Genomic DNA, 19,170 nt, shown 5'->3' with positions numbered 1-19,170 from the left:
CCTATGAACACACCAGCCTGCTCTTTTTCCTGAGCCATTTCCATAATAAGGAGATTGACTGCCCTTGCAAGTTACAAAGGATGAATGTCAGGATGAAAATCAGAGCCAATTAACAGGTAGGCTGTGTCCATTGAATACACGTAGGTGTGTGCATCCACTGCCCTTAACACTACCACCAAGGGGAGGAATTTAGATCAGATATATGGGCCAAATTCTGCAGTGTTTGATTCAGTACAATGCAATAAAATGACCAACTAATGTATAAATGTTCACGATGCTGTTCAGCTAAAAGCATGCTTTTTCATCCAGTAGTAAAGTAGCAATAGACAAAAATGGCAAATGTGGGCCAAGCAACCTCTTAGTGTCCATGAAAAAAAATAGATCCACAAAGAAGAACTATACTGCGCTGAAGGTAAATGTAATGAACAAGTGTTGGTGACAACAAAGCTGTGACACCTAAAAACATGCGATACTCGTGTAAAAAAATTAAAAAAAAGGGGAATAAGGTCACGCTAAAATATATATAAGGTGACACGAAATGATATTAAACGTGAATAATCAATTGAATATAATGTATACTGAAATGGTGATATTAAATACATATATACATAAATGAGTGTAGAGTATAAGTGAATAAAGTCCAAAAAAATTTAATAAAGTGAAAGTTCACAACTGGTGAATGTTGAGCAGTCAGACGTGGAAATAGCATTGAAATAGGTTTATCCACCACCACCGAGGTAGTTGAAAGAAAGCCGCTCCTCAAAAGGTAAACCGGAAAGGAGAATAAGTATATAACCCTTACCAGAAATGTTGGACCCCTATTAGGCGAGGTCGTATGAGCCTGCAGAAAAACCCTCTGCGGGGTCACAGGAAATCCCAAACGCATGCGCCACTCCACTCCTATCGGTTACTAGCAGCTGCGTGTATCCCGTCCACTGTATCCTTTAGAAAGGATCTCTCCCTCTAGTGGAATGATGATCGGCTCATGGACTCGGACTCAGCATGCTCCTCTGCTGCCACTTCCAGTAATGTCTTCTCTCTACTTACACCCAACTCACCTCTCAACCCTACATGCTAAATTGCCATATTATTCTGGACTTTACATCTAACTAGTGAAATTGCTTGAGACACCTGGGCCATGATGCAAGATATGAGCCCAGGCCCCTAAGCATCAATACCATACTCAGTGCTCCAGACTTAAAGTGGTACTAAAGGTTTGAATAAAAAAAAATAACAAACATGTCATACTTACCTCCACTGTGCAGCTTGTTTTACACAAAGTGGCCCGGAACGCCGTTTTCTGGGGTCCCCGGCGGCTATCTCGGCTCCTCCCCACATCAGATAACCCCCATGAGAAGCACTTTCCCAAGGGAGTTACCTTGCGAGCTCACTCCCGAGTCCAGCATTTGCCTCCATAGACATGAATGTGGACTAGGCCCCGCCCCCCTGGCGCCCGTATCATTGGATTTGACAGCAGTGCAAGACAGTGGCTGCTATCAATCTATCCAGTGAAAAGATGGCTGAAATCCAGCGTGTTCTCGACACGGGACTTTCGAAGGCTCATGTAAGTAAAGAGGGGGGGGGGGGCGTAAGCATCAGATGTTTATTCACCTTAATGCATAGGATGCATTAAGGTGAAAAACATAGTCCTTTACAACCCCTTTAACATCCTGAACCCTATGACCCCCTGCAGCCGGCATGCCCACTGTTTTAACTTGCACACCTAAAACTCCCAACTCTCATAACCCCTCCTGATTTATCCCATTTCACAGCTTATATAACCCTCATCATCGCAAAGAGTATTTCCCCTCTTCTGCAGGATGAAGGAATTACCAAACACTTGATGATGATGATGATGAAGATGATGAAGATTGAAAAGGCATTTGGAAAGGGTCCTTTGGCCCTGAAGGAGTCTCTTTTAGAACCATAATCTCTACGACCCCTGATCCTATGTCACTGCTTTTGACTATTTGGAAATATTTCCAATACGTGAATACATATCCTTTAGCGGCGTCTCTATTTACAAAATATGGATATACAAATTTCATATTTTAGGAAGGACAACATTAGGCTCCATGCACACTGAAGCTGATAAAAGCTATAAAAAAACGCCAGTAGCTTTGCAGGGAGACTTTCAACGTTTTTTAGCGTTTTTGCAATAGCAATAGCTAATCAGCGTTTTTCAGTGTAGCTTTTTTTTTTTTTTACTTTTTTTTTGTTTTGCGTTTTTGAGCGTTTTTTCCCGCCAAAAAACGGCACTTTGAACGCAAATTTCGGGCGTTCAGAAAAAAGCCAATAAACTCCAAAGTTCATTAACACTAAAAAACGCCCAGGTGTGCATGGGCACATAGGCTAACATAGAGTTCAGTTTATGGGCTTTAAAAAAAAAAAAAAAAAAACGCCAATAAACTGCAGTTTATCAGCTTCAGTGTGCATGGAGCCTAAAGCAAGTTGTTTGCTAAATGTTTTTATTTTCGTATGTTTTAGGATAAATTATGCATTCTGTAACAGCACACATCCCATTTTCTATCTGGGCATAAATGTCATTTCAGGCAGAAGGTGGAATTCATGTTATTAAGGAAATGCAATCAGAACCGACCATCAAGCATCTGCCAAGGGAGTTACCATGACGATATAAACAGCAGTGATTTGGAGGCTTTGATTTAAAACACTGAACCCCTGAACATTATTGCTTGGAAATTGCTGTTTACACTAGGTACTCAGTGATACGTTATTTGATTGTGCATTTAAAAAGTTGTTCTGGCATTAGGGAAAAAATTAACCTGCTTACAACAAGGACTTAACCCTTTCACTTTCCAGGGAAAGAGATCTTCTTTGAGTGATGTTTGGTTGCATCCCTTTCAGCTACTGAGCACCGGTAGATATATTTGCAAAAATAAACCCTTACTGGATTCTCGTTTTCTTTAGCCACTTTAATACAGGGCACTTATACCCCCTTCCTGCCCAAGCCAATTTTCAGCTTTCAGCACTGTCTCATTTTGAATGACAATTGTGCGATCATGTAACACTGTACCCAATAAATTTTTTTATAATTTTTCTCCCCAAAATAAAGCTTTCTTTTGGTGACATTTGATCACTACTGGGTTTTATATTTTTTGCTAATCAAATAAAAAAATACCAAAAATGTTGAGTAAAAAAAAATGTCTTTCTTTGTTTCTGTCATAAAATTTTGTAAATAAGCATGTTTTCTCCTTCACTGACAGCCAATGATAAGGCGGCACTGATAGACACTGATAAGGCAGCACTGATGAGGTGGCACTGATGGGTACCAATGATGAGGCACCAATATGCAGCACTGATGGGCACTGACAGTTGACACTTATAGTTGCCACTGATGGACACTCATCGGTGGCACTGATAGGCGCTTATTGGTGGCACTGATGGGCACCTATATGCGTCACTGATAGGTAGCACTGATGGGCACTGATAGGCAGCACTGAAGAGGAGGCACTATGCAAAAGAAGAAAGATATGGACAGCCACACTCCAATTTCTTAAAAAGACGTGCCCTTTATTGGGTAAAGGAAAAATGCACTACAGGTATCAGCACACAGTGGGAAAAACAGCTGACGCGTTTCGCATTGGATATCAATGCTTAGTCATAGCTGAAGAGGAGGCACTGATTGGCATCTCCAATGGGCACTGATTGGCATCCCTGATAATCAATGCGCTGATTATCAGCGCAAACTCCCGTCAGGAGAGCCGCCAATTGGCTCTCCTCTACCCACGCCTTTTCAGTGCGAATAGAGGAAAAGCTGATAAACGGCACTTCCTGGTTACGATGTGACCAGCTGTGATTGGACACAGCTGATCACGTGGTAAAAAGACAATGTCATAGGCTCTTTACCAGGTTCGAAGATGCAGTGTGTCGAAGACCACACACCGCACCACCGAGTGCCGCACACGAGCAGCAATAAGCTGGATATCCTGACTGGATGTCATATGATGACCAGTCAGGATATCTTAAACACTTTGCGGCTGTCATTATTATTATTATTATTATACAGGATTTATATAGCGCTAACAGTTTACACAGCGCTATACAACTGGAGGGTAGACAGTACAAATACAATACACTAATACAGTAGGAATTAGAGGGTCCTGCTCGTTAGAGCTTACAATCTAAAAGAGGGGGTCAAGCGATACAAGAGTTACTGTATTAACTGTGGGGAATGTGCTGATGGAGAAAATAAATGTACAGTTGTTAGGTTGGGGCCAGATAGGCCTCTCTGAAGAGATCAGTTTTCAGGGATCGTCTGAAAGTGGACAGAGTAGGAGAAAGTCAGACAGATTGGGGTAGAGCATTCCAGAGGATGGGAGAGGCTCTGGAGAAGTCCTATAGGTGAGCATGGGATGAGGCGACAAGGTAGATGGAGAGCAGGAGATTTTGGGAGGAGCGAAGAGAACGAGTTGGTTGGTATTTTGAGACAGAGGTTAGTGTTGTAGCTGGAGGCCAGGTCATTCTGCTATATGGTGGCTAGGAAGTGGTTAAATGAGTACAGTTATAGATGAATGGATTAGAGTAAAAATAATGCATTGCCACTGAAGACTGTTACTGCCTAGGGATGACTGCCTAGCGTCTCGAACATCGTATGTTCGACAGTTCATCGAAATACAAACGTTATGGGCCGTTCGCGCCAAATTCGAGTGGCGTGTCACGGCCCATAGTTCACTGCGGCATCGCAGTGCATTGCTGGCTGATGATTGGCCAAGCATGCACTATGACCCGCATGCTTGGCCAATCACAGTTTGCAAAAAACGGAGAGCCATAATTGGGAAAAGCCAGGCTGGCTTTGGCCAATTATGGCTCAGGGGGTTTAGTACACGCCCCACACTATAAAAGGCCGCCTGCAGGTTGGCCTTGTGTAGTGTGTTGCGGTGGTTAAGAGAGAACAGAGAGAGAGAGAGACTGTCATTTTTTGCAGGTAGATAGAGCAGGCAGGCTAGTCAGTTATAGTTACAGTGTGTAGAGGATATATATGCATCCCAGGTGTTGTATATATATTTATACACTGTATAGTTTAGCTATATCCGCTCTTCCTAATTTACTGACAGGCAGGCAGGTGATTGTGCTAGCTGGAGTATTCTCATGTGGTGTACTGTCTGTGTCCTCTGCAGTGTGCACCTAAAGCTACGTGGTGTGTGTACTGTCCGTGTCCTCTGCACATTGTGCACCTAACGTAAAGCTGGTGTTTCTCATATTTACTCCTAGAAGCAGAGATCTTCTCATATTAATACTACAGGCAGGGTATATTGCTGCAAGTACTTTCACGTGGTGTACTGTCTGTGTCCTCTGCAGTGTGCACCTAAAGCTACGTGGTGTGTGTACTGTCCGTGTCCTCTGCACATTGTGCACCTAACGTAAAGCTGGTGTTTCTCATATTTACTCCTAGAAGCAGAGATCTTCTCATATTAATACTACAGGCAGGGTATATTGCTGCAAGTACTTTCACGTGGTGTACTGTCTGTGTCCTCTGCAGTGTGCACCTAAAGCTACGTGGTGTGTGTACTGTCTGTGTCCTCTGCACATTGTGCACCTAACGTAAAGCTGGTGTTTCTCATATTTACTCCTAGAAGCAGGGATCTGCTCATAATAATACTACAGGCAGGGTATATTGCTGCAAGTACTTTCACGTGGTGTAATGTCTGTGTCCTCTTCAGTGTGCACCTAAAGCTAGGTGGTGTGTGTACTGTCTGTGTCCTCTGCAGTGTGCACCTAAAGCTACGTGGTGTGTGTACTGTCTGTGTCCTCTGCACATTGTACACCTAACGTAAAGCTGGTGTTTCTCATATTTACTCCTAGAAGCAGGGATCTGCTCATATTAATACTACAGGCAGGGGATATTGCTGCAAGTACTTTCACGTGGTGTACTGTCTGTGTCCTCTGCAGTGTGCACCTAAAGCTACGTGGTGTGTAGGGATGAGCCGAACACCCCCCCCCCGTTCGGTTCGCACCAGAACCTTCGAACGGACCGACCGTTCGCGCTAACATTTAGAACCCCATTGACGTCTATGGGACTCGAACTTTGGAATTCAAAAGTGCTCATTTTAAAGCCTAATATGCAAGTTATTGTTGTAAAACGTCTTTGAGAACCCGGGTCTTGCCCCAGGGAACATGTATCAATGGAAAAAAAGTTTTAAAAACGGTCGTTTTTTCTGGAGCAGTGATTTTAATGATGCTTATATTAAAAAAAAAAAAAAAATGAAAAATTCCTTTAAATATTGTACCTGCTGGGTGTCTATAGTATGCCTGTGAAAACGTCCTTGAGAACCCGAGTCTTGCCCCAGGGAACATGTATCAATGGAAAAAAGTTTTAAAAACTGTCGTTTTTTCTGGAGCAGTGATTTTAATGATGCTTGAATAAAAAAAAAAAAAATGAAAAATTCCTTTAAATATTGTACCTGCTGGGTGTCTATAGTATGCCTGTGAAGTGGCACGTGTTTAGAACTGTCCCTGCACAAAATGAGATTACTATAAGAAAAAAGTAATTTAAAACTGCTTGTGGCTTTAATGTAATGTCTGGTCCCTCCAATATGGATGAAAATCATTGAGAAAAATAGCACAGACACAGACAGTACACAAACCACATAGCTTTAGGTGCAAACTGCAGAGGACACGGGCAGTACACACACAACATAGCTTTAGGTGCAAACTACAGAGGACAAAGGCAGTACACACCACGTAGCTTTATGGTGCACACTGCAGAGGACACATGCAATACACCACCTGATAATACTGCAGCTAGCACAATGACCTGCCTGCCAGTAAATTAGGAAGAGCTGATCTAGCTAAACTATACAGTGTATAAATATATATACAACACCTGGTATGCATATACTGTATATCCTCTACACACTGTAACTTTAACTGACTAGCCTGCCTGCTCTATCTACCTGCAAAAAATGACACTCTTTCTGTCTCTCTCTGTTCTCTCTTAACCACCGCAACACACTACACAAGGCTGACCTGCAGGCGGCCTTTTATAGTGTGGGGCGTGTACTAAACCCCCTGAGCCATAATTGGCCAAAGCCACCCTGGCTTTGGCCAACTATGGCTCTCCGTTTTTTGCAAGCTGTGATTGGCCAAGCATGCGGGTCATAGTGCATGCTTGGCCAATCATCAGCCAGCAATGCACTGCGATGCCGCAGTGAATTATGGGCTGTGAAACGTAACTCGAATTTGGCGCGAGCGGCCCAAAACTTTTGTAATTCGACTAACGATCGAACATACGATGTTCGAGTCGAACATGAGTTCGACTCGAATACGAAGCTCATCCCTAGTGGTGTGTGTACTGTCTGTGTCCTCTGCACATTGTGCACCTAACGTAAAGCTGGTGTTTCCCATATATACTCCTAGAGGCAGGGATCTGCTCATATTAATACTACAGGCAGGGGATATTGCTGCAAGTACTTTCACGTGGTGTACTGTCTGTGTCCTCTGCAGGCCATTAGTTTGTCTGGAAGGACAACAAGGAGCGGCAGAGAGTCACAAGCCGATAAAAGAGGGCAAGCAGGCTCTGCGTCTAGAGGCAACAGTGCTGGTCGTAGATACGGTGCATCCTCATCAGCACGTGGCCGTGGGACATGCTCATCCTTGTTTTTGGCAGCTGGCCGTGTTGAGCCGCAACATGCCGAAGACTTGGTAGAGTGGATGACCAAGCCGTCCTCATCCTCCTCATCCTCTCTCACCCAGGCTCAGGGTACTTTGTCTGGCAAAGCAGCTGCCAACACGGCTTCTTCCCTCTGCTCAATGGCATCAGTCACTCCTTCCCTAGCCCCACCATGTCCTCCTGAGGAGTCCCCCGAACTGTTTGACCACAGTGTTGGGTACATGCTGCAGGAGGATGCGCAGCATTTTGAAGGCTCCAATGATGGTACACAGAACCAGAACGGACGCTCCCGTCTCATAACTTGCTTCTGAGCATGCGCGGGTTTTTAGCGTCGTTTTAGCCCACACACGATTATTTTTTACATTTTTATTTTTTTGTCGTTTTTCAGAACCCAAAAAATGATGTGAAGCCCACACACGATCATTTTAAATGACATTTTTTTAAAACAACGTTTTTTTCATGCCGAAAAATGATCGTGTGTACGCGGCATTAGGGTCTGCAAAAGACTTGAAACTGGGGCGGAGGTTTACCTTCCAGCATGACAAGAACCCTAAACATACAGCCAGCGCTACAATGGAATGGTTTAGATCAATGTATATTCATGTGTTAGAATGGCCCAGTCAAAGTCCAGACTTAAATCCAATTGAGAATCTGTGGCAAGACCTGAAAATTGCAAATGGGCAAAAATGTCACTCTCTAGATGGGCAAAGCTGGTAGAGACATACCCAAAACGACGCCACAATTTTTAGATATTTATTATTATATTAATTGTAAAAAATTTTGAAAACCATTTATCATTTTCCTTCTACTTTACAATTATGTGCCACTTTGTGTTGGTCTATCACATAAAATTCCAATAAAATACATTTAGGTTTTTGGTTGTAACATGACAAAATGTAGAAAATTTCAAGGTGTATGAATACATTTTCAAGGCGCTGTACCTCACAGACAGAGGTTCAACCATTCCATACTCCAAAACATAAAACGTTTGTTTGCCTATACTGTACTTGTACTTTAATAATGACTTCTAGAATGCATATTCTGTAGTGAAATGTTTCTCCCAGCCCTGTGCAGATTGGGTGCATACTACCCCAATTCTTATTACCTATCCCACCCAGAAACCTTTATTCTGCAATATTCAATCTGCATTATATACTTAGCACTTCGTGCTGTAGTTCTTCCTCCTCTATACAACTATGAGATTATTTTTATCACAGAGATACTCATAACAGTATTTTGCATAAGTTTGCACTCTATGTGTGTGTGGAATCGCAGCCTACCAAGGGGCACACAGCCTGCAACTCCAGCCCAGAGGAACAGATTGTTCATGCAGCTCCAGCCCAGAGGAACAGGCTATCCATGCTAAAGAAGGACACCCTGCAACAGCTCAAGGACTGAATGCCACTGCGACACACCTGCATCTGAGATTGATCAATCGCTCAGGGGAGGACCGCTGACTGTGTACAGGATTTGGTGAGGGGGCTTTGCCCAGGAACCTTTAATGCTTCTTATAGAATACCACATCCAAATATTGTCCACAGAGCTCCTACATTGCCGGTGAAGAGAATAAAATGCAAAGCTTTGCCTCCAGGAAATTACCGTGGTTGCTCTTAAAGGGAACACACCACAGGTATTGAGATCATTTAAGTGGGTGTGTACTAGAAGCATTGTAGGCCGGCCTGGGGTTTCCCTTTAGCCACAGCATCCCACACACACCAAAAGTTATTGGGGAGTCTATTTAATCTGTACATATTGTTACCTATTGCTTTTGCTGTTTGCATAGTGTTCCTGACTGTTTTCTTTAAACTGTTTCTACCAAATCCTGGGTACTTTCACAGGTCCTGGCTGACTAATGGTAACCTGAACTTTACTTTTCTTCAAGTAAACTACAAGAAGAACTGTGTTGTGTTTTCCTGCTGAGTTATTCCATTAATCACATTGCTAGGTGTGCCAGAGGGTCTGGGACAGTTCATTGGGTCTGAAAGGCAGAGTAACGGTCTAAACAAACAAAAGCAGCTCCCTCGGGGGTTTGCTACATAAGCATTCGATACAGTTCCCCATAAACTCTAAATCTACAGGCGGAGGTCTGTTGGCATGCACCATAAGGTTTGTTTTTGTCTAGAAAACTGGTTAAAGGGGGCGTGTCTAAAGGGTAGTGATAAATAACATGTATTCAGACTGGTCTGGAGCGGTAAGTGGGGTACCCAAAGGCTCTGTCTTGGGCCAATTCTGTTTAATTTAATCATAAATTATACAGAGGGTGGAATACATAGCTCAATTTCAGTTTTTTGCAGACGATACAAAAATAAGCAGGGCAATAACTTCACATCAGGATATAGAAATTTTACAGAAAGACCTGAACAAAATAATGGAGTGGGCAACTACATGGCAAATGCAGTTTAATGTGGAGAAATGTAAAATAATGCACTTGGGGGCTAAAAACACAAATGGAAACTACTTACTAGGGGGGGAACCTCTGGGGGGATCAAGGATGGAGAAATATCTAGGGGTCCTAGTAGAAGACAGACTAAGCAATAGCATGTAATGTCAAGCTGCAGCTACCAAAGCGAGCAGAATATTAGCATGCATAAAAAAGGGAATTTACTCCAGAGATAAAACTATAATCCTGACACTATATAAGACTCTGGCCACATCTGGAGTATTCAGTCCAGTTCTGGTCACCTGTCCTCAGAAAGGATGTACTGGAGCTGGAGAGAACCCAAAGAAGGGCAACAAAATTAATAAGGGGATTGGAGGACCTCAATTATGAGGAACGACTAAAAGCACTAAATTTATTCTCTCTGGAGAAGAGATGCTTGAGAGGGGAAAGGATAGTGATCTACAAATACCTTAATGGGGATCCCAGGATAGGAAAGAAACTATCGAGTCTCAGGGAGAGTGAGAGGACACGTGGTCACACAGCGAGATTGGAGGAGAAACATTTTAACCTAAAGCTGCACAGGGTTTTTTTCATTGTCAGGGTGATAAGGATGTGGAACTCTCTTTCACAATTGGTGGTGTCAGTGGGGAGTATTGATATTTTTAAAAGGCTCTTGGATGTGCATCTTAGTGAACATAATATACAGGGATCTGGGAAATGATTATCCACACTGAAACACATAGACCTAGGACTATTGTCTTTATTTAACCTTACCAATTATGTAACTATGATGAGTTTCCTCCTTAATATTTCATTTATTTTATGCCCTTGCTTTGTTTTCTAAGCCACTACAAAAATCAAAGGCAGTTAAAAAAGCTAAAAATCATTAATTTGGCAAGATCTTTCCCATTACCCCCAAGAAACACACAGGCTATTTGTTTAGCTTTGTGATTGACTGTCAATGATCCAAAAAAATAAAAGTAATACTTCCCCCACACCACAAGATAAATTAAAAATTCTGTCACTGAGCTAGAATTTCTCTTTAATCCATCTACTTATATTAGTACTTGATTTTAAATTATCACTAAGCTGGTCCATTTTTCTATAGATAATAACACTTACAGCAATTAGCAAGACATCTCAGGAATTGATGTTTTTTATCTAAATACTTGGGGTTATCTGAGGTAGCCATTCCCTGGGGGAGCTCTCAATAGTATTGTCTTTAGTTAGGCTCAGAATGCCAGATCCTTACAGCTACCTTATTTGTCTCTAGATCTGAGTGACTTGAATGGATCATGAATGAATCCTTTAGTGTGGGAATTAGTCTATGTATAAGCCTTAGGGCACACACTATCTGATGTAATCTAACTACACCGCGCCTGCAACGATGATATAATCACATGTGACAGGTCAAATAAAATCACAACTGTGTATACATTATATGTACATTAAACCATGTTAGTGTTCCAAGGTTGCAGCAATAATACACTGAACAGTAAATGGACAAAAAACAAAGAAAGGTATGGTAATGTCATATAGCCCAGCTAAAATAATGTAGCACTAGCCCCATAGGAGCCGTTAGAATGGGTCCCTTGTTCCTTGCCTCAACCTCCTCAAGAACCACAGGCCCTGTGAAACACTAGGTTGAATGTTTAAACATGCAGGAGCATAGAAAATTACTGTAAATAGCACTTGGCATTCAGCAGTAATACCTTGTCAAGGAAGCAGACACTAAGCAAGTTAGTAAAAGCAAACTTGGTATATTGCCACTAAACAAAGTTGGTAACAAAGCAAGCATAACGTCGAATCAACGATGATAGTTACACCTTCTAGTATACAGAACGATGAGTGGCAAGAACTAAGCATAAGATGATGTTTGGTGTCCAGATCAGCATAAACAGTAGCAAGGCACCCTTAGGTGCAGCAGTGAGCAGTATTAAACTTAAAGCGGGGGTTCACCCTATCGACGGGAAAAAAACATTTTTTTTTTCTTTTACCTTAAAATCAGGCATTGTAGCGCGAGCTACAGTATGCCTGTCCCGTTTTTTTTAGCCCCATACTCACCTTGTAGTCGTCCATCGAAGATACCGGGGAATGGGCGTGCCTATGGAGACGGAGGATGATTGACGGCCGGCTCTGGCGCGTCACGCTTCTCCGGAAATAGCCGAAATAGGCTTGGTCTTCACGACGCGTGCGCATAGCCTGTGCGCAGGCGCCGTGAAGAGCCGAGACCTACTCCGGCTGTCTTCGGAGAGAGTGACGTGCCAGGGCCGGCCGTCAATCATCCTCCCTCTCCATAGGCACGCCCATTCCCCGCGGGAGCCGAAATCTACGATGGACGACTACAAGGTGAGTACGGGGTTAAAAAAATCGGGACAGGCATACTGTAGCTCGCGCTACAATGCCTGTCTCGATGGTAAAATGTGTCGGGGGGGTGAACTACCGCTTTAAGCTACCAGGAACTATACTGCATTAATGGCATTTATGCTAGGCCTAGCCTGACTGGTATGCATTGTCCATGTGAAAATAGTTTGTAGGATGATTTAATGGCAGAGGCAAGCCTTTGAACTATTCTTCTGCCGGCTATTATTGGGGCCCTTTAAGAAGTGTATACTAACCAACCAGCATAAAGTATGGATGGGGTTATGGTGTAATGTACACTGCACATATGCAGTGTCCAGGGGAGTATAAATTCAGATAAGGTAAAGCATGGGTGTGGTGTGGATGTGATATATATTAATGTCTTACCTCCAATGACTTAGTTCATGCTAATAGTGTGTATGATGGACGATAAGCCCTCTTACCAGTCCTTGTGATGCATCTGTGAGCTTTGCTTAAGAATGGGGTACATTGCTCCCAGAACTACTTAAAGTGTTGAATTGGTCGTTGAGGGAGGGGAGATTGCCCACCTCGATGACCGAAGCAACAATAATAGTGCTACATAAGGATGGAAAGGACCCGCTAGAGACCACATCATATAGACCCATTTCCCTTTTATGTGCAGATGCCAAAATATTGGCTAAAATAATGGCGACTAGGCTAAATAAAATTATTACAAGACTAATACATCGAGACCAAACTGGGTTTATACCGGGAAGATCGACTAGCATGAACATCAGGAGGGTATTTCTTAATATACAAACACCAACAGAGAACAAAGGTACAAGAGCAGTAATGTCCTTAGATGTAGCAAAGGCTTTTGACAGCGTGGAATGGGAGTATATGTGGCACGCTTTAGAAGTTTTTGGGTTCGGCCCAGTGTTTATTAGGTGGATCAAAACGCTCTATAACGGTCCTAGTGCGAGAATTAGGGTTAATAACGATTATTCAGGTAAGATTCAGTTAGAGAGGGGCACGAGGCAGGGGTGCCCATTGTCACCCCTATTATTTGCTCTGGTAATGGAACCATTGGCCATTGCAATAAGGGCAGACACAAAAATGGAGGGATTCGTGAGGCCGACAGGGGAGGAGAGAATCGCACTTTATGCGGACGATGTTCTCCTCTTCCTCGGGGACACGAATCAATCCATTAAACAAGCAATGACTATATTTAGAGATTTTGGGAAACTATCAGGATTGGTAATAAACTGGGAGAAATCAGCATTAATGCCGATAGATCCAATAGAGAGTCAAACCTCAGTTGAAATCCCCCAGATGAAGAAAGTTGAGATAATGAAATATCTAGGAATATTCATAACAACTGATCCCAATAAATACATAAAGTATCATTTAGTACCCCTTCTGTCTAAATTCAAAAAGAAAATCCAAATATGGCGGTATCTACCCCTATCAGTGGCAGGGAGATGCAATTTGATCAAAATGTTGTGGATGCCCCAATTACTGTACATATTGCATAACACACCAATATGGATAGATAAGAAGTGGTTCAGGAAAATAGATATATTGTTCAGAGAACTAATCTGGAAAGGGGGTCAATCTAGAATCAAGTTGCAAACACTGCAATTACCTATACGAGAGGGAGGAATGGCAGTACCCCACCCACAATGCTACTTCTTGGCAGCACAGCTGCAGCATATAGGGGTGAGAACTGAATCAGGAAGGGATACAAATCTGGGATTGATGTTTTTAGGGGCACCCCATAAGACAGCGGTGGAGGTACTGGAGGCCAATTCCTTTACTAATAGAATCCCAACGGTCAAGATGGCCCTTAAAGTGTGGAAAGCAGTAAAGATACTAGGAGGACAGGAAGGAATGACAGAATACACACCACTCTGGGATAATAGGAATCTCCAAGAACTGGAGTCAGTTGGGAAAATTAATGAATGGGCAGCCAAGGGTATCATTAGATTGGCACAGATATATGAAGGAAGAACTATAAAAACATTTGCCACAATCAGAAAGGAATACGATGTACCTAAACATACATTCTATAGATACCTCCAAATCAGACACACACTAGATGCTCAGTTTAATAGAGTAGGGCCAATATGGGTTAAGATCTTTATCCTTCAGAAACTGAATAACTGGAGTAAGATGAAGGGATTTATCTCTGAGGTATACTCATACATATGCAAGGAGAGCATTGAAGGCCCAGAAAAACTTAAAAGTAGAGTAAAATGGGAGGAAGACCTAGGGATTATAACAGAGGATCAATGGAGAAAGGTATTGGAAAGAGGACATTCGGCTACAGTCTCGCCAGCACAGAGATTTTCCTTCCTGATGCTGATACATAGGACATATTATACACCTAAGAGATTATTTAACTTCGGACTGAGAGTGGATGCAGGATGCCCTAGGTGCCAAGAAACAGGAGATTTATTGCATATGATATGGAAGTGCCCGAAACTGTTCAGGTATTGGAGGGGGATACTGGACATCATTAACAAGATATATAAAATAGGGTTGGAGATGAACCCCAGATTATGTATCTTGGGTCTAGGGGAAGAAATAAGTAGAATGACCAGCACATCAAAAGCAGTGTTGAGATGTTGTTTCCAGGCAAGAAAGCTAATAGCTCAGAGGTGGCAAGCAGCGAACCCTCCATCAGTAAAGGAATGGACCAATGTAGTCACAGAGACAATCTGGAAGGAGAAGGTGGTCTACACAAGGAGAGGGAATATTAGGGAGTTTTGCAAAATGTGGAACCCTTGGTTGGAAGAAATGAGATACCCCATGTGAAAGAAAACCCAATAAAGCGGATGATTAGAGTAGGGAGGGGGGAGGGGAGGGAGGGAAAAGGGTAAAATAAAAGGGGGAATATAGAAGATATGTATGAAATATGTGAAATAGAAATGGTAAAAAGATATATGATTGTAATCACCTGTTGTTTTTAAAGATGATGAAAAATTAATAAAGAATAATTATCGAAGTACCCAGAAAAAAAAAAAAAAAGAATGGGGTACCCCTCACTCTCCATCTGAAATGCCTCCGGAATCCAGTGGTGGGAAGCAGCAGGTGAAAGGACACTCTTTGGTCATGGTGCGGTGCAATCACTGTGGTCAGTGATCTGCAGGAAGGGTTCTCTCTCTTGCTGGACCTCTGTTCAATCCCCCCCATCACCCCACCCCCGGGTCAGTCTTACTATAGTCTGTCAGTGGCTGTAGGTGTGCGCTCATCGAGTCTAAGGTGCCAAGAGAGCAACGTTTTCCTGGATAGTTCAGTACAGCCGTCTCACCATTCCCCCTGCTCCTCAGTGCATCTTGGGAACTGTAGTGTACAGAGCCCACTGGCACCATTGTATGACTGCAGTTTCGAACTACAACTCCCATGGCTCACAGTACTCTGCATAGAAGAATACAGCATAACATTAGTATTGCAGTAACAAGAAGAGCAACAGAGGGCATTGACTCCTTGTTCATGTTACTGTAGTCCAACACCTGGCTGCATTAATAACTGATAAAAGCATTGGTCAGTAAGATAATATTTTTAATAAACAATTAATCATCTGTATACATTTAGAAACATAGAAACACAGAAGAGTTACAGTAGAAAAAAAGACCATGTGTCCATTGAGTCTGCCCAATTTTTTAGAATTTTTTGTTTTCTGGGTGTTTTTTGGAGGGAGGGGGTTACATTTTTTGTCTAGATCTATATATCTATGTTTGTCCCAAGCTGACTTAGTGTTGATTAACTCACTACTTGGAAGTCTATTCCAAGCATCAACTACTATTTTGGTAAAACAATATTTTCTAAGATTAGTTTTGAACTTTCTGACTGCTAAGTTTAAAGTCATGTCCTCATGTTCATGATCATGACTTCATACTGAGTTGCAAAAACAAAGCAAAAAGTTAGGACCAAGAAATGCAGAGCTCCTATAATTTAATTTAAATGCTGGCTTCAGAGGAACAGTAATTTATATATAATATAGTATATAAAAGGATGGACAAACTACATAGACCAGGGAGTCCGAGTGCTTATAAAATTACACTCATTGATTCAACTTCTTGAGATCTTTTGAATTGATGTCAGTGAAAGTACATTTGTACTCACTACTTAAAAGCTGAACTGAACATTCTGTTTAAATTGACTTAATACATTTCTGATTCATCATGTATGTAAAGTTCAGCGTTTTTTTGAGGACATTATAGTCCTAGTTCCCTATCACGCCACTGATAAAGTTCATTTTGGGCACTTCTAGACATACTGTATAAGGCCCCGTACACACGAGGAGACATGTTCGATGAAAACGGTCCGCGGACATGTCTCCTGGGAGCTTTTGGTCTGATGTGTGTACACACCATCAGACCAAAATCCCCGCGGACAGAGAACGCGGTGACGTAGAAGACACCGACGTTCTCAAACACAGATATTTGTGACCTGGCTGTAAGTTTTATCTTCGCCTGTCCACTTTACTCTATAGCCCTTCTTCACACATTTTGTCTGTTTCTGAGTTTTCTTTCATATACGAAAACAGGTTTTTTAAATATTTTTGTACGTTTTTTAAATAGTTTTAAGCTTCAGGTATTTTTGTTTTTGCAGTATCATCTGTGACTATCTAAGTTGCTGTCCTTGTATCTGCTTCCTGGTTTTACTGTGCGATATTGTGGGGCCTTGCATTGCTGGAGCTCTAGAGCCATGTCCACTATACCTATTTCTTCCCAGGCTCTCTGCCGCTTGACACGGTTTTTGCAATAGGCATCACTTGGAATGGTGTGGTTCTTGTGGGCCCTCATTAGGTGGCTAAAAGTCTCCACAGCCACACTCCTGAATCCTGCACGTTGTTCACAGACCTAAAGCTGGCCATAGATGGATAGAAACTTGGCCTTGGTTCAGCAGAGATCTGCTGAATTTTGATTCATCTATGGTCCTTCCCACTGGATCAAAGTTGATCTGAGAATCGGTTTCCCTTTAAACAGAAATATTGGAAAATGTTCAATTGATCCGCGCCTACAGCCAGTTTATTCTGGTATTCTGGTATTTATTCTGGTATTCTGGCTCAGGGTATTCTGATAGCAGAGGAGTCTGACTTTCAGAATACAATAGCGCAATGGAAAGGATTCCTCCATCCATCTTGATTGTGTGTATGGGGAAATCCTTTTACTTACTGATAAAAAAAAAACATCTGTAACGGAATGACCCGTGACACCCAAAGACTTTGTGAGGATGGAGGATACTCCTGTGTCAGCGTCACTGATAACTCTTGGGTCTGAGTCCACTCTGTGCCCTTTGGGCATGGAGTGGCAAGGGAATCATAATTCATGTATTACATGAGATAGGACCTCAATAATAGTTCATATTGCAGGATCTTGAGAAATTGCAAGATGTTGGCCCAACCAGTCAATAGTGACTCATTTCTAGTGACATGCTAATTGCATCAGGGCCTGGGAGACAGTCCATTGTCCTTGTGTAAAGGTGTTGTAACGGACAGGTGTTAATCCCAAGTCTGCTCCCAGACCTATAATTATGCATGCTAAAAACTGTTTATGTGTGGAATGTACTTGCGGAGACAGAGTGGGTGAAGGTGTTTTGTTGTTGATTAAGGAATGTTAAGTAATTACCATTAGTGTGTGATTAGGGGGGGGTGGAGATCTCATTGTCCCTTTGAATACTGTCACATTCTTGCACTGTATAAAAAGCTGAGAAGAAACCATTAAAGTTGTCATTACATTTGGAACAAGTACAGAGCTGCGTGTCTCGTCTTGATTCTGGGAAAATGGGATGCCTGCTGGTCTGTCTGTGTGTCAGACGAGCTGTTGTCGTGGATGGAAGGTCGTAAACGGTGGTGACCGTTACAACATCCATCTATGGCCAGCTTTAGGTTGCTAGGAGAAGGAGATGGAAAAACGTACATTTTCAGGTGCTAATTTGGAAGTCTATGTGGGAAAAATTTGCAATTTGCAAATTTCCATTTTCCCAAAAAATAATGCTCATGTACTATTGTGCACTACAAGTATAAGCACAATACTCATGTGTTAATGAGCACCACTGAATATAATGTTAATTCATGTTAAGTGTTGTATAACTGAGGGCTGAGGTCTACATAGATAGCCTAAAAACAATAAGCACGTGACTGATTTCGGTATTGCTAGGGTGGTTAGGAATAACAAACACTTACCGTATATACTCGAGTATAAGCCGACCCGAGTATAAGCCAAGGTACCTAATTTTACCACAAAAATTGGGAAAACTCATTGACTCGAGTATAAGCCTAGGGTGAGAATGCCGCAGTTACTGTAAGCGAAAAAGAGGGTCAACAATGCCCATTTGCACGCCTCACTTTGCCCATTGCAACCTCGCTGTGCCCATTGCAACCTCACTGTGCCCAACATCACTGTGCCCATTGCCACCTCACTGTGCCCATTGCAGACTCCCTGTGCCCGAGTCAGTGTACCTGTAATTCTTGACAGGCTGCGGGCGTCCATTCATTGTTTAAAAGTTGCGGTCTCCTCCTGGTCCCGTTCCATGATAGGCATTTCCCAGCAGCCTATCACGGACGTCTTCTCATCCTCTCACTCAGTTTCCCAGCAGACACTGTGTTCAGTGTTCTGCCAATCACGGACGTCTTTTCATCCTCGGACAAGAGAATGTCCATGATAGGCGGAACACTGAACACAGTGTCTGCTGGGAAACTGAGTCCGAGGATGAGAAGACGTCCGTGATAGGCGGAACACTGAACACAGTGTCTGCTGGGAAGCGCCTATCATGGAAAGGAACCAGGGGGAAGCCGCGACTTTTAAACAATGAATGCTAGCAGCCCTTC

The 19,170-nt window shown here is 42.6% G+C and overlaps 1 protein-coding gene across 1 annotated transcript in view; it reads right to left on the bottom strand.

The window, feature by feature from the left end:
* TMEM132B (transmembrane protein 132B) overlaps window positions 1–19,170 on the bottom strand; it is a 751,132-nt gene that overhangs the window by 716,860 nt on the left and 15,102 nt on the right. The gene's annotated exons all lie outside the window — the stretch shown is intronic.

Source organism: Rana temporaria, chromosome 1, assembly GCF_905171775.1.
Source record: "Rana temporaria chromosome 1, aRanTem1.1, whole genome shotgun sequence".
Lineage (NCBI taxonomy): Eukaryota > Metazoa > Chordata > Amphibia > Anura > Ranidae > Rana > Rana temporaria.
This window is presented reverse-complemented; position numbering and strand designations above follow the sequence as displayed.